The 14,524-nt window shown below is 36.0% G+C and overlaps 1 protein-coding gene across 1 annotated transcript in view; it reads right to left on the bottom strand.

Moving 5' to 3' along the window:
- The window catches only part of LOC117334509 (molybdopterin synthase catalytic subunit-like), a 39,954-nt gene extending 26,561 nt beyond the window's left edge, over nt 1-13,393 (bottom strand). The window contains exons 1-2 of the mRNA XM_033894179.1: nt 13,303-13,393; nt 12,232-12,353 (exon numbers count right to left, since the gene is read on the bottom strand). The gene's annotated coding sequence lies outside the window, so the exon portion shown is untranslated. The remainder of the gene's footprint in view (nt 1-12,231; nt 12,354-13,302) is intronic.
- Between the last annotated feature and the right edge of the window lie 1,131 nt (nt 13,394-14,524).

Here is a 14,524-nt window from a genome sequence, read left to right as displayed (position 1 = left end):
TTCTCATATCGGCAATAACTGGGGGCCCCTGCAGTATCTCACTGCATGTTCTCATATTGGCAATAACTGGGGACCGCTGCAGTATCTCACTGCATGTTCTCATATTGGCAATAACTGGGGACCGCTGCAGTATCTCACTGATAAATCTGCACCTAAAACAGACTATCATAAATACAATTCTGGCACGTACATGCTAAATTCATGCTGGATTGTAAACTGTGATATATATCACTTTCAGTCACATTTGTCCATCCCCTGACAGGAAATTTTTCAGAACCAAATGAAATTAAAATCAAACGCTAATTTCTGAAAAAATTCTGCCCATGCATATACGAAGTGAATTAATTTCTAAATATGTCTCGACATTGTCATCATGGAACACAGAGTAATTTAGTAATCATCAGGTGCTGAGCATTTAACAGTAACATTTAGACATCACAGACGAACGCTGTTCATGTCGCCATAAATAGAGAATTTATTACATCTGGTGTATTAAACATTCTCAAGGTGAAACACAATTACGTGTCATAAACAGCAGGGTGCATCCTGCTACTTCATTAAGATTCTTTTTTACAGGGGAAATCATCGAACAGGGAGTTTCTTTATTTACAGTACAACACATGCAATGCGAGTTTAAAAATACAAAATGTAGTAACAACATATCGACATTGCACCATTCAGAATGAGCTTTAACACAATGATTGATAAACAATGGATTACAAAACCACTTTCAATGATTATCTGAAAGCTGAAATATGTAAGCATCAGGCCAGGTCAAATTGCTCATGCCAACTACTGATCAGCGAATATCCTTTTTGCATCTAATTGCCATGCAAAGTTACTATAAAAGCTTTATATCCCAGTAAGAATTAAGTTGTTGGAGTGTTTAACGACCCCTGTAACCTTGAAAATAAATCAAAGTCATATCTTTTCGCAAATTTTCTCTGGCATTATTCCATGCAGGAATGTTCCACAAAAATAACATGATTTTTTCCCTTTTGGTCAATCAGTAGAATATATTTGAATGTTTTAACAAATTAAATTTTGACCCCTGTGACCTACAATATGAGTCAAGGTCATATTTTTTTCTGCAAATTCTGTTTACCTTGAATTCATCCAAAAAGATATCAAATCAATATATGATGGCTTTTGGCCTCTTGGTGACTGACAAGAAGTCGTTATAATGGATGAACGATGGTGATCACACCACAGCATAAGCTGTCTAAAGCTCTTTGACAGGTGAGTTAATACAATGTCAATGTTAGAGTTTTTCAATTTACGTTATTGTTCTAGTGACAATCTTCCATACAAACATCTTGACATATGAAATATTTGCATGATTTGCCTTAATGTGTATATTTTCAGTGTAGAATGAACATCACTCCCCTATTCACAACAAACACAAGAATTCCCGTCTGCCATAAGTGATGATTATCTCCCCTTAATTTTAATGTAGACATATATGCCTTTAAGAAAATTAACACATAACTAATAAGATGTACTGGCAAATACACTGGTACACTTTATACCAAGTTGTTACAAAAATACTCAGTTAATTCTTAGGCTGACATGAAATTGTCACACTCTACTGAATTTACAATTTTTTTTATCTCTTAAGTCGAGACTGCAGTCATTGTATTACTATAACCTAGCTTCTTCAATATTGTAGAGTTTATAAAAAATTGTTTTGTTAAATGATTTGAGCACCTTCCAATAAACCTTCAGAAAGATAGCTTACTTGATCACAAAATTATAGATGTTTCCATTTGTCTGCCAATTTTGATTAGGACCCCTGCTAATTGCTTAGTGATCCAAGATAATGACGTAGGCTTTGTAGTTAATAAAAACAATAGCTCATACAGGTAAAGTTATCTGATTGTTTTATATACTGTCTCTCAAAAATAGCCATGACAATCTAAATATAAAATACAATCATTATGGTTATAATCAATATTAAATGATACTTTTGATCATTTTCACATGATAGAACAAGTGAACAGTACGAAGACAGTTAATTGGTCAGATCCCCATGGTATAAACTTGCAATTAAGGGATTTATCCACATTTTTTACTTCATATGGTAATTTCTTTGAATAATTTTTAATCCATGCATTCAGGTGCAGAGAACTATAACCTTTTTTTTCATTTTTGAAATTTCAAAGTTTCTTAGTACAATTACTTAACAGATTTTTCAAATAGAAGTATATAGGCTTAACAAAGTAGCAGTAATGTACAATGGAATCAGTCTTTAGATAGGTTTCTAAATCAAACTTTATGGAAACATTATTTATCACAGGCATTTACTAACTAAGAAAATGTTAAATCTTTTTTATTAAACAACAAGTTCAGGTGTGTGTGTACATGTACAGATCTCTATCTGGGAGCTTAATATACATTAAAGTAGGTGCTGATGTATGAAATTGGAAAACAAATTAAATGGAAGAAAATCAAAGATTAAAGGTCTGATGTTAATGATGGTTTTGGTCTGTTTATCTCTGATAGTGTATCGCCTCCTTCCTACTTTGTGTTGACCCTTAGAGATGCATGCACTGTTGGACAACTGTTTGAAAATTTAAATTAATGAAAAAATGATTAATATCCTACATTGCCTACACGCATGACAATGATTAAAACAGACATGCAGAACATTTAGGAGGATGGAAGATATATGTCTGTTTTCTGTCCTTTAAATTTTATCTTCCAGAAGTTTGTTCAGTAGACTCCATTCAATTACCAGGTAATCCAGGTATGACTGACTGTAAAAGGAGGTGTAGTTATTATCTTAAGATTGGCTCATCATGACATATCATAAAAAAACACATCCCACTGATTGGTAATTTTAGATATCTAAGTTTGTCCATATTTGTGGGACAGACAACAATCTGCTATATGCTTTCAAAGAAATCATTTATTTCAGACATGTCATACAAACTTCCCCATTTCAACCTGCTAAATTTAATGGAAGAAAATCATTTTCAAATATCTGGAATCCTGTATTATAAACAGGTGAACGATAAGTGTCCTGATTGTTTTAAGTCAAATTCAAAATTTTGAAACGCAACATCAACTTTGCCTGTTCTAGTCCCACACATTTTTGAGGCCGTAATGTAAAGGTCTACTGTGACCCCATAGCTCCATGTACCGAGATGTTCCCAACAAAACAAACCCTGATTAAATGATATTTAAAGCCTTAAATCCACCTGACTGATTTCCTTTGTTGTGTGAAGGGATCAGTGTGAATCTGCCCACTGGACCTTTACATATCAGAACAGACCCAACGCCAAGATCTCGTCATATATATGTATCTTCTTAACTCGTCACTGAACTCCCACTGAATATCATTAAAAGAACAACAATATTAATTTTTACATACAATTAGCGAATAAATGTTTTTTAAGTGCCCTTACTTTGCTGAATTATCGTGGAATGATAAAGTACAGTCAGAGCTACATTAAAACACCTTTTTCAGGGATAAACATAAATATTTGTTCCAATTTTGCCAGTGAAATAAATTGAGGATATTGAATTGTTTCCCGTTGAATATAACATACATTTCATGAGTATAACAGAATATCAATATTTTCACAAGTGCGAAGCACGAGTGAAAAATATTGAAATATTCTGTCATACTCGTGAAATAAATGTTATATTCAAGTTGAAACCATTCAATATCCTCTATATATTGATTAATTTTTCGAAAAGGATCATTTCATGGAAACAAGACTAAAATCTCAAAATTTTCTTTTTTTTTTTTTTTAAATCTTGCTTTTAGAATATTTTCCCTTTACTGAGCTTCATTATAAACCACAAAATAATATAAAACTTCTTAGGTTGTTTAATTATAAGCCTGAAGATCCTTACATATATTTATTTTACAAACTTGAAACAGATCTGGATAAATTGGGTAGAAAATCAATAGTTCCATAGTGAATTAATTGGCCCATTTACCGGACATGGAATGAAGGTGAAGAATCATTGTGATCACTGAGAATATACTAATGAGATATAGATGTTAATATGATTTAGATCATGTCTATATATCATCAAAGAAAATTCAACACAGATATTGAATTATGTTGAACAATGAGAACAAGAACAATAATATATATTTATATCAAAGTCTCCACAAAAGCCAGTAGAACAACCGGTTAAGTGTGTAACAGTAGTTTTTGTTTTGACAAATGGAATCATATTTCATCCAAGCCAGGGGTCTGTTTCAGATCAGTGACTATATTCTTGCACAATTCAAATAAATATAAATTTTCTTCAAGTTGATAATAGAAAATGTCATAAGTCATCTGTCTTTCCATTGGGCAATCGTAGTAGAATTGTCAAGCCTGTAATTATTAGTTGAGTGATTTTTGACCTCTATCAGTTTCCTACTTCATGGTTTATAGTACATGTCAATCATTAATATATTTGGATTTTTTTAACTCACACATTCTTATAAAACATTGAAATCCAACTAATGACTCAGATAAGTAGTAATTCTCCTTAGATTGGTAGAGTGTTAGGCTAGCAAACCAGAGATAGTGGGAACAATTTTAATCTTTGGTGATTGAAGAGAAGAGAATGGAGAGGGCACTAAAAAAAATGTATTGCATATCGCACTGTTTAGGTCTCTATACACCACATTAGGTAAAAACAATGTTATTCATATGTACGGAATGACTGTCTTAGTGCTTATGAAGATTTCCCATATTTTCCATATTGTGGCCATCTGTTTCAGAGAGTGAAGGTTTACATACCCGATATATACCATTTATATATACAAAGTTAAGATCACTTGCCTAAGAGATGCGTCAGTCCAGGGTGAGAAAAAAACCAGGGCCAGTAGATTTGGTCTGTGGGCAAGTAAACATTGGTTACTACTTGCTAATTGGCAAGTGCACAATTTCACATAATTTTTACCTTTTCCTTAGAGTTATTTGAGATACTACTATAATTCAGTTTAATTGGACCACACTGTTTCACCTTTGGGTAAGTTCTTTTGAACCCAAATTAATTATTGTCAAAATCCATGTAACCATGCAGGCAATACCTACTACATATACTCTTTACAATGGGTGATATTGTTGTGAAATATGACCGATTATAGAATGCAATATATAACAAGATATGCGATGCTGACAATGGTAAGTGGGTTCTACCATCACATGGTGACACTAGTACAATACATAAGCATGTCTGTAAACAAGGGCCCAATGGGCCCGAATCGCTCACCTGCAATGCAGTGATCTTTTCATATATGGATCCTGCAGTTATCTGAAAGCATGCTACAGGACCAATATAATGTCTCTCTGCACTTAAGCTATTCGCTAAAAGTCATTTAAAGATTTAAGCATACTTGATCGACGTGACCTTGAATGTGAGTCAGAGTCATTCATTTGAACAGACTTGGTAGCCCTTCACCCCAGCATGCTACAGACCTAATATCAACTCCCTTGGACGCTTGGTTATTGAGAGGAAGTCGTTTAAAGATTTTAGCCTTTTTGACTCCTGTGACCTTGAATGTAAGTCAGGGTCATTCATTTGAACAAGCTTGATAGCCCTTCACCCCAGCATGCTACAGACCTAATATCAACTCCCTGGGACTCTTGGTTATTGAGAAGAAGTCATTTAAAGATTTTAGCCTTTTTGACTCCTGTGACCTTCAATGAAGGTCAAGGTCATTCACTTGAACAAACTTGGTAGCCCTTCACCCTAGCATTCTACAGACCCAAATCAACTCCCTGGGACTCTTGGTTATTGAGAAAAAGTCATTTAAAGATTTTAGCCTTTTTGACTCCTGTGACCTTGAATGAAGGTCAAGGGCATTTGTTTGAACAAACTTGGTAGCCCTTCACCCCAGCATGCTACAGACCCAATATCAACTCCCTGGGACTCTTGGTTATTGAGAAGAAGTCGTTTAACGATTTTAGCCTTTTTGACTCCTGTGACCTTGAATGAAGGTCAAGGTCATTCATTTGAACAAACTTGGTAGCCCTTCACCCCAGCATGCTACAGGCCAAATATGAGGTCTCTGGGACTCTTGGTTATTGAGAAGAAGTCGTTTAAAGATTTTAGCCTTTTTGACTCCTGTGACCTTGAATGAAGGTCAAGGTCATTCATTTCAACAAACTTGGTAGCGCTTCTCCCCAGCATGCTACAGACCCAATATCAACTCCCTGGGACTCTTGGTTATTGAGAAGAAGTCATTTAAAGATTTTAGCCTTTTTGACTCCTGTGACCTTGAATGAAAGTCAAGGTCATTCATTTGAACAAACTTGGGAGCCCTTCACCCCAGCATGCTACAGACCCAATATCAATTCCCTGGGACTCTTGGTTATTGAGAAGAAGTCGTTTAAATATTTTAGCCTTTTTGACTCCTGTGACCTTGAATGAAGGTCAAGGTCAATCATTTGAACAAACTTACTAGCCCTTCACCCCAGCATGCTACAGACCCAATATCAATTCCCTGGGACTCTTGGTTATTGAGGAGAAGTCGTTTAATTTCTTTAAGCATATTTGACCCCTGTGACCTAGAATGAAAGTCAAGGTCATTCTTTTGAACAAATTTGATAGCTCTTCACCCCAGTATGCTACAGACCCAATATCAACTCCCTGGGACTCTTGGTTATTGAGAAGAAGTCGTTTAAAGATTTAAGCCTTTTTGACCCATGTGACCTTGAATAAAGGTCAACTTTATTCATTTGAACAAACTTGGTAGCCCTTCACCCCAGCATGCTACAGGCCCAATATTAGGTCTCTGGGCCTTTTGGTTATTGAGAAGAAGTTGCTTGAATGGAAAATTTGACGCCGGACAGACGGCCGGACGACGGACGCCGCGCCACGGCATAAGCTCACTTGCCCTTGGGGCAGGTGAGCTAAAAAGCTTGACCAAGTGCAGTCTACCCCGATTGTGGTCACTCTTGGTCAAACAACACCTTTAGGACAAGCTGAAAGAAACATCTCACATGCAGTCATTAAAAATAACGCGAAAATAAATACCCAGTGAATATTTATATATAATATATATAAGAGGTGCTCTACAATATGATAATAGATAAGTGTGGATAAGACTTGACAAAACATATAATGAAAATGTGGAAACGCGATCGGGACGAATGCTTTATAATATGGGAACACGATGAAGAAAAATTATCAGAATTGAAAGACTTTCTTAATGCATTGGATATAGCGACATCAAATTTACAATCGAATTATAAACAATCAAATACCGTTTCTGGACATACTGGTGAAAAAACAGGTGAAAATATTAAATACCGACATATTTTACAAACCGACAGATTCATATCAGTATCTTCATTTCAGATCAATAAGATCATGTCACCTATCTCAAACCAAACAAGCTTGTAAAATGTATATCCCCTGCTTTCCCCCCTTTTGTGAGGGGGTAATCATATTGTAGGTGAACTCTCTTGAGGTTAGGTTGGAACATGTAATTTTCATGCAGTTGATACAATTAGATCTGACGTTGCCAAAGCTATTGAACTTGGTGGAGTCCTTGTATAAACTTTGAAGAGAACTACCTAGCTGGAAAATATTTCCATCAGTTATTGAGTGGAAAAAGCAGCTTTTCACAAAAAATGACATTTTGCTTTAAAGGGACATCACGGTAAAAACGTTGTAATTTTCATTGAATATACGTGTTTTGTTCCTTTCCAGGTATGTTTCTGTGCTGTCCAAATGTTTACAGTCGATCCCTATGTCCAGCTTGACCACTTGATTTAGTTGGGAATCCCCCTCTAAATTTAGCGCGGAAATTATTTTTAGATCATCACGTGACTGTTTTGAAATCGCGGCAATTAACACAAACACTCGATAGTTTACAAGGCGAAATATTCCATCTGGGATAACGATATTATACAGTGGTTTAAATGTTAAATAACACGTTCTGTATATATTCCGGCACACATATTTATGTGTAAATAAGTGTAAACACTGTACATATAGTATAGTGACAGTAGCGATGTTCTGGTACAGACTGTATAAATATTACTGAGTTTATGTAACTATTACCGAGTTTGTGTATTACCGAGATTGTCATGACCTACTATCCAGCAATCAAGCAGAATACGAGCAGCGTCCGTATTACTGCTGTTTTCATGTTTGAACTGTATTGTACTGCTTCCCCAGTTCAATTCTAGGATTATGTTTGATCCATTTTCCCATTATTCTCTTCATTGCGGAAGCTGTTATCGTTTCCAACCGCAGTCGATTCACATTGGAAGCCATTTTTGTTTCCATGTGTTTTAGTTTGTTGTGCGCATGCGTTTTCGCAGGGTCATGAAATTCACAATTTTGGTAAAGCACCTTAAGACCCTTCCATCTATGAAGAGTATTTGATTCTACCATATCTGAGAGTAGGGAAGAAGATTTTTGAAATTTTAGTCAATTTGACCCTTTTTGGCCCCGCCCACCAGCCCCTGGGGGTCAACTAGGGCCAACATGTACATACCATCAAACTGTCATCATATGCTGATAATTTGAACCAAGTTAGAATGAATTCCAATACAAATCCAACAAATAATAGTCAAAAATGTGATTTCCCTATATAAACTATAGTAAAGTTGACCCCCTCCCCAGGGGCAAACGTGAGACCCCAGGGTCATGAAATTCACAATTTTGGTAAAGCACCTTAAGACCCTTCCATCTATGAAGAGTATTTGATTCTACCATATCTGAGAGTAGGGAAGAAGATTTTTGAAATTTTAGTCAATTTGACCCTTTTTGGCCCCGCCCACCAGCCCCTGGGGGTCAACTAGGGCCAACATGTACATACCATCAAACTGTCATCATATGCTGATAATTTGATACAAGTTAGAATGAATTCCAATACAAATCCAACAAATAATAGTCAAAAATGTGATTTCCCTATATAAACTATAGTAAAGTTGACCCCCTACCCAGGGGCAAATGTGAGACCCCAGGGTCATGAAATTCACAATTTTGGTAAAGCACCTGAAGAGCCTTCCATCTATGAAGAGTATTTGATTCTAACATATCTGAGAGTAGAGAAGAAGATTTTTGAAATTTCAGTCAATTTGACCCTTTTTGGCCCCGCCCACCAGCCCCTGGGGGTCAACCAGGGCCAACATGTACATATCATCAAACTGTCATCCCATGCTGATAATTTGAACCAAGTTAGAATGAATTGAAATACAAATCCAACAAATAATAGTCAAAAATGTGATTTCCCTATATAAACTATAGTAAAGTTTACCCCCTACCCAGGGGCAAATGTGAGACCCCAGGGTCATGAAATTCACAATTTTGGTAAAGCACCTGAAGAGCCTTCCATCTATGAAGAGTATTTGATTCTACCATATCTGAGAGTAGAGAAGAAGATTTTTGAAGTTTTAGTCAATTTGACCCTTTTTGGCCCCACCCCTCAGGCCCCTGGGGGGTGGGGACCATATAATTCACAATTTTGGTTGACCTTCAGCCATAGAAACTTTCTGCCAAATTTCATTGAATTTTGTTAAGTGGTTTTGGAGAAGAAGTTGAAAATGTAAAAAGTTTACGGACGCACGACGGACGACGACGGACAAAAGGCGATTAGAATAGGTCACTTGAGACTTCGTCTCAGGTGACCCAAAAGGCGATTAGAATAGGTCACTTGAGACTTCGTCTCAGGTGACCTAAAAACAGGTGAAAATATTAAATACCGACATATTTTACAAACGGACAGATTCATATCAATATCTTCATTTCAGATCAATAAGATCATGTCACCTATCTCAAACCAAACAAGCTTGTAAAATGTATATCCCCTTTTGTGAGGGGGTAATCATATTGTAGGTGAACTCTCTTGAGGTTAGGTTGGAACATGTAATTTTCATGCAGTTGATACAATTAGATCTGACGTTGCCAAAGCTATTGAACTTGGTGGAGTCCTTGTATAAACTTTGAAGAGAACTACCTAGCTGGAAAATATTTCCATCAGTTATTGAGTGGAAAAAGCAGCTTTTCACAAAAAATGACATTTTGCTTTAACCAAGGGGTCATAATTCTGTCAAATATCATCCGATAAAAGTGGTGATAAAATCAGGTGAGCAATTTAGGCATTTACTGTTGTTACTAAGTTTCAAGAAAATCTGATAATATTTGTTGTCGTTATTGCTGGGAAACATCCAAAAAATACATTTTTTGTTAATCAAGGGGCAATTACGCAGCCAAGTAATGTTCACCAAAAGTGGTGATCGAACTTGGCTGAGCCATTTCGACATTTAATGCTGTTACCAAGTTTCAAGAAAATCCGATCATATTTGTTGCTGTTTTTGCACAGAAAGGAAGTGTGCCAGACGGACCGACCGACGGCCGATCGGCCAAGGTCGACTAGTGGGGTGCAGTGTTTTGTCTGTAAACATGTGGGGTGCACGGCGCAAGTCAATCAGAATTTCAAAATCTGTTTTTTTTATTTCCGTTCATTCTGTCGCTAAAAAAGCACATATGCAGTGAGATTTAATGTTGATTAATGGGTAAACAAGAAAAATACTTTAAAATTTGTCTCCTGTAGGTGAAGAAGATATTTTGATGCAATGAATCGGTGAAGGCAGTGCCCCACAAGGATGTTGAGTGAGTATGGACGGACTGACAGTAATACTTAACCAGAAGATTGTTGTTTGTTGATTTTGTTTTCAATAAACATGTATATATAATTAAAATATTATAAACAAATATATAGAATAGTTGACTGCAAAATGTTTAAAAGGAATTGTCGTGCAAAATGGATTCCTGTGAATTAGGTAGGACTGAGAGAACTGCAGAATATTAGCTTCACAAAATTAAACTATAGAGTACGTAAGTGAAAGTTTGAATGACACTACACAACACTTATGCCAGTTTACTAAAGTTCCCTTGTGTAATTTGGAAATAAAAGTTGTACAACCCGAGTTGCAATTCCAGGATGCTCTAGAAAAAAATAGGAACAATACAAAAATCTCTCCATTATCTGGTCCATGAAGGTGTTTGACTTTTGTAAAATACAATATATATGTTTTGCATTCCCTTTGATTAAGGATTTACAATGCCAAAATAAGTGATGATCCATACTGATGGAATAGGACTGGCCCTATCACTGCCCTCAAACAGGGTAAAACCATTTTGTATTCAGGACCTTAATTAATCTAAGGATGGCATAAACCAAATTATGGAGAAGTTTCATGAAAGAATAGGATTTTTAGCATATAGGTTTATTCACTACTGTTTAACATGAAACTTTTGTTGTGTATAAATATTTGTTGTTTTTGTGGCGGCTATGGAACCATGAAGACAAATACAACAAATATTTTGTATGTGTTGTTATTTCATTATTGGTGCATGGGTTAACCACAAAAGTTTTGCAGCAACAAAATAATTTAAAACCTTCCAACCACAAAATTATGTACACACTGTGACACACACATTTCATGTCATACAATATTGGGAATGCTGTGCCCTTTGAAGTGAACACCTTTGTTTATACAATGCTGTTTTCTGTTGTCAAAGGATGTCCAGATCAAATTAAGTGAAAAACCAATAACTGGAAAACTTTCAGCCACTTTAGACTAAACAAAACAAGAGATCCCAGAGGGAGTTTGGCACCTACCAATGAATGATTTGTATTGGTTCTATGAAAGATGAATCTTTTCTATACTTTTCCCTTCTTTCCATAAATTATTTGATAACAAGGGGAACCTACATATGAAGTCTAATAAAGATCTAAGAACTTACCTAGAAATATTGATAACAAGTTTCAACTGTCAAAATCCAAGATGGCCACCTGTTCCAGATCCAACTCAAAAGTGAATGGGAACAACTAGGGACTGAGGGGAAATTACATATCAAGTTTGAGAACTATTCTTCCAGTTTGTCTTTAAAAATATAGATAACAAACTTTAACTGTCAAATTCAATGTCAAAGACCAAGATGGCTGTCTGTTAGCCATTTTGATTTCTGGATCACCCAAAATTAAATGGGCACAACAAAGAACCAAGCAGAACCCACATCTGAAGTTTGAGAAATATTCTTCAAATACTTCTCACGAAATAGCTATAAAAATTAGCATTTTTTTTTTACAGATTGATGGTGATAGACCACAGATGAAGAGTTGACGTTTGAATGATGAATGGGATGTTATTATTATACAATGTATGTTTTAAATGTTTAGAATTTTTACTATGATCTGCAATCTCTTGCAAAAGGAAAAAAAAATGTTTTACTGGTGATAGATAGCTTGCATTTTACCTGGGAAATTGGCTCACAATAGTACTGATCAATTGTTGAAGATTGGTTGGACTTTCGACGATGATTTGAGCTGTCTTTTTACCAGCTAACTCACGACTTTTGGCAAAGAACAGTACAGATACCTGTGAATAAAAATAAATGAATTTCATTCCTTTAACATTTAAAAATTTATACTGGGTTTGGCTGTTTTTGTAGATCTGTATGTTTTCAAATAAGTAACCCACTAATTTGTCACCTGTTATGGTTATACAGTCCGACCCTAGTGTTTTTAGATTTTACCCTATTTTCCGTATAAGGCTCTGCTTCAAGCTAAATTAAAACATAAATGAACTGCCATGAACAAAGTGAGTTATTTATATATAGGTATATACATATATAAGTGCCACAACCCTAATTGGGTTAAACCCAGGGACTCCATATATTATGTAGTCTCCTCTTTGGAAGCGTGTTCCAGTATATGTATCCTCATCTAGGTCATGTAATATTCTGTCATTCATAAAACTGAATCCCCTAAACCCATTGACACTTACAGATACAATATGGTCAAAATCCATTCACATGATATATGGTAGTTTAATATCATATGTTTTCTGTATTTCCCCTACATAACACGATCCTTCTGGCTCTAGGGATGACTATAGATAAAACATGGAATCTTCTTTAGCCACACAAACAGCTACACTGTACATATTGTCTTTAAAATTTTCACATATTGAGTCATTGTTTTCTCCCTAGGCTTAATACATACTTTATTCATATAACTATCAAATTCCAAGTAGTGCTACATCATTGTGTTTAGCAAATCTACGTTTGTGTGTAGGTAAGAAAGAATATGCCTGTATGCTATAGCCATTCGTTTCAACATTGAAGCAACATCAGTTGACAGCACTGGCTGTGGTGCAATGGTGTCACCTTATATTACCGCGATTTTTCGACTATTTGAAAGGAATGCTTGTGTTATCGGATGTAACCCTTGTTTTGATTAACTAACTATGATGCTTTCTGAATACCAAGCATACCCTGACAACTGTTTACACGGGTAATAACTTAAATAAAGGTAACACCTCTCACCTCTACATCAGCCATGTGTGTACGTATCAGTGTTATCGAGGCGCTTAATTAGCATATCCTCTTCTACCATTTCCAAGCATCTTAGTGATCCTAGTTTCATTTTCTACTGCGCATGTTTGGAATAAAAAGCAGTCGACACATTCAGCTAGAGAAGCAGAGGAAAAGGTACGATGAAAAAATGAATCCATGTCACAGGAAACGTTACGAAGAGCTCGGAACAACTTTGAAATGTATGTTTGGGTAAATTTGTCTCTGAAATTAGTTTAATTAGATAGAAAACGTTTGCAGGTAGCAGTTTGCTGAAAACTAACCCATAGCGGGAAATATGAATTTGTAAACAATGCCAATGGTTAGATTCCTGCTTTACTGTTTAGGCGATATGATGTGGTTCTTGACAGATCCCAAAGTGCTATTCCTGAAATCGCTTTTGAATTTGAAGAAGTTAGCATGAAGTTGTCATTGTATCTCCTTTTATTGTTTTCAATTACAACTGGCATGACATCTTCATGTCTTAGAACTGTCATTAGTGCAATTTATCAAAGCATTTGACATTTGATTTACTGAACAGAAACTCATTGTGGTTAGTAACTTTGCATTTGCAACCCTGGTAAATACTAGCCCCGCAATATACTGCTCGGCTAGAGAGATCTTCTCTTTAGCTCGAATGGTTGAGTGTAATACTAGTAAGCCAGAGGTCCCGGGCTCGATCCCTAGCGAAGGCAGTGATTTATAAATTTAATTAATCATGCACTCTGTTACATTGGCGTCCATGTAGGAACTCGGGAATGATACTCATCCCTGCTTGCAAAAGCATCACTGTTACCCCTGGAAACTCGAGGACCGAGTTCTTTCCTGGATAGGGTCCGGAGTATGTAACCCTGTAAAATACTAGCCACAATATACTGCTCGGCTAGAGAGATCTTCTCTTTAGCTCGATTGGTTGAGCGTAAGACTAGTAAGCCAAAGGTCTCCGAATCGATCCCTAGCGGAGGCAGTGATTTATGAATTTAATTAATCATGCGCTCTGTTACACATGAACAATATAACCTACAATGTAGATAATGATTGTGTTTCATATACCGTATTTGACCTAATAAGGGCGCAGGGCGCGGGTATTTGACAGTGGGGGGCGCCCTTATTAAGATTAGTTATTCTGAAGTTTTATGAAACAGACTATACCTTATAGCAGAATACCCAAGGTTGTGGAAACGGTAAAATATTC

The sequence above is a fragment of the Pecten maximus genome, chromosome 9, assembly GCF_902652985.1.
Source record: "Pecten maximus chromosome 9, xPecMax1.1, whole genome shotgun sequence".
In the NCBI taxonomy this organism is placed as follows: Eukaryota; Metazoa; Mollusca; class Bivalvia; order Pectinida; family Pectinidae; genus Pecten; species Pecten maximus.
Note: the sequence above shows the minus strand (reverse complement) of the source record. Positions and strands in the feature narration are given on the sequence as shown.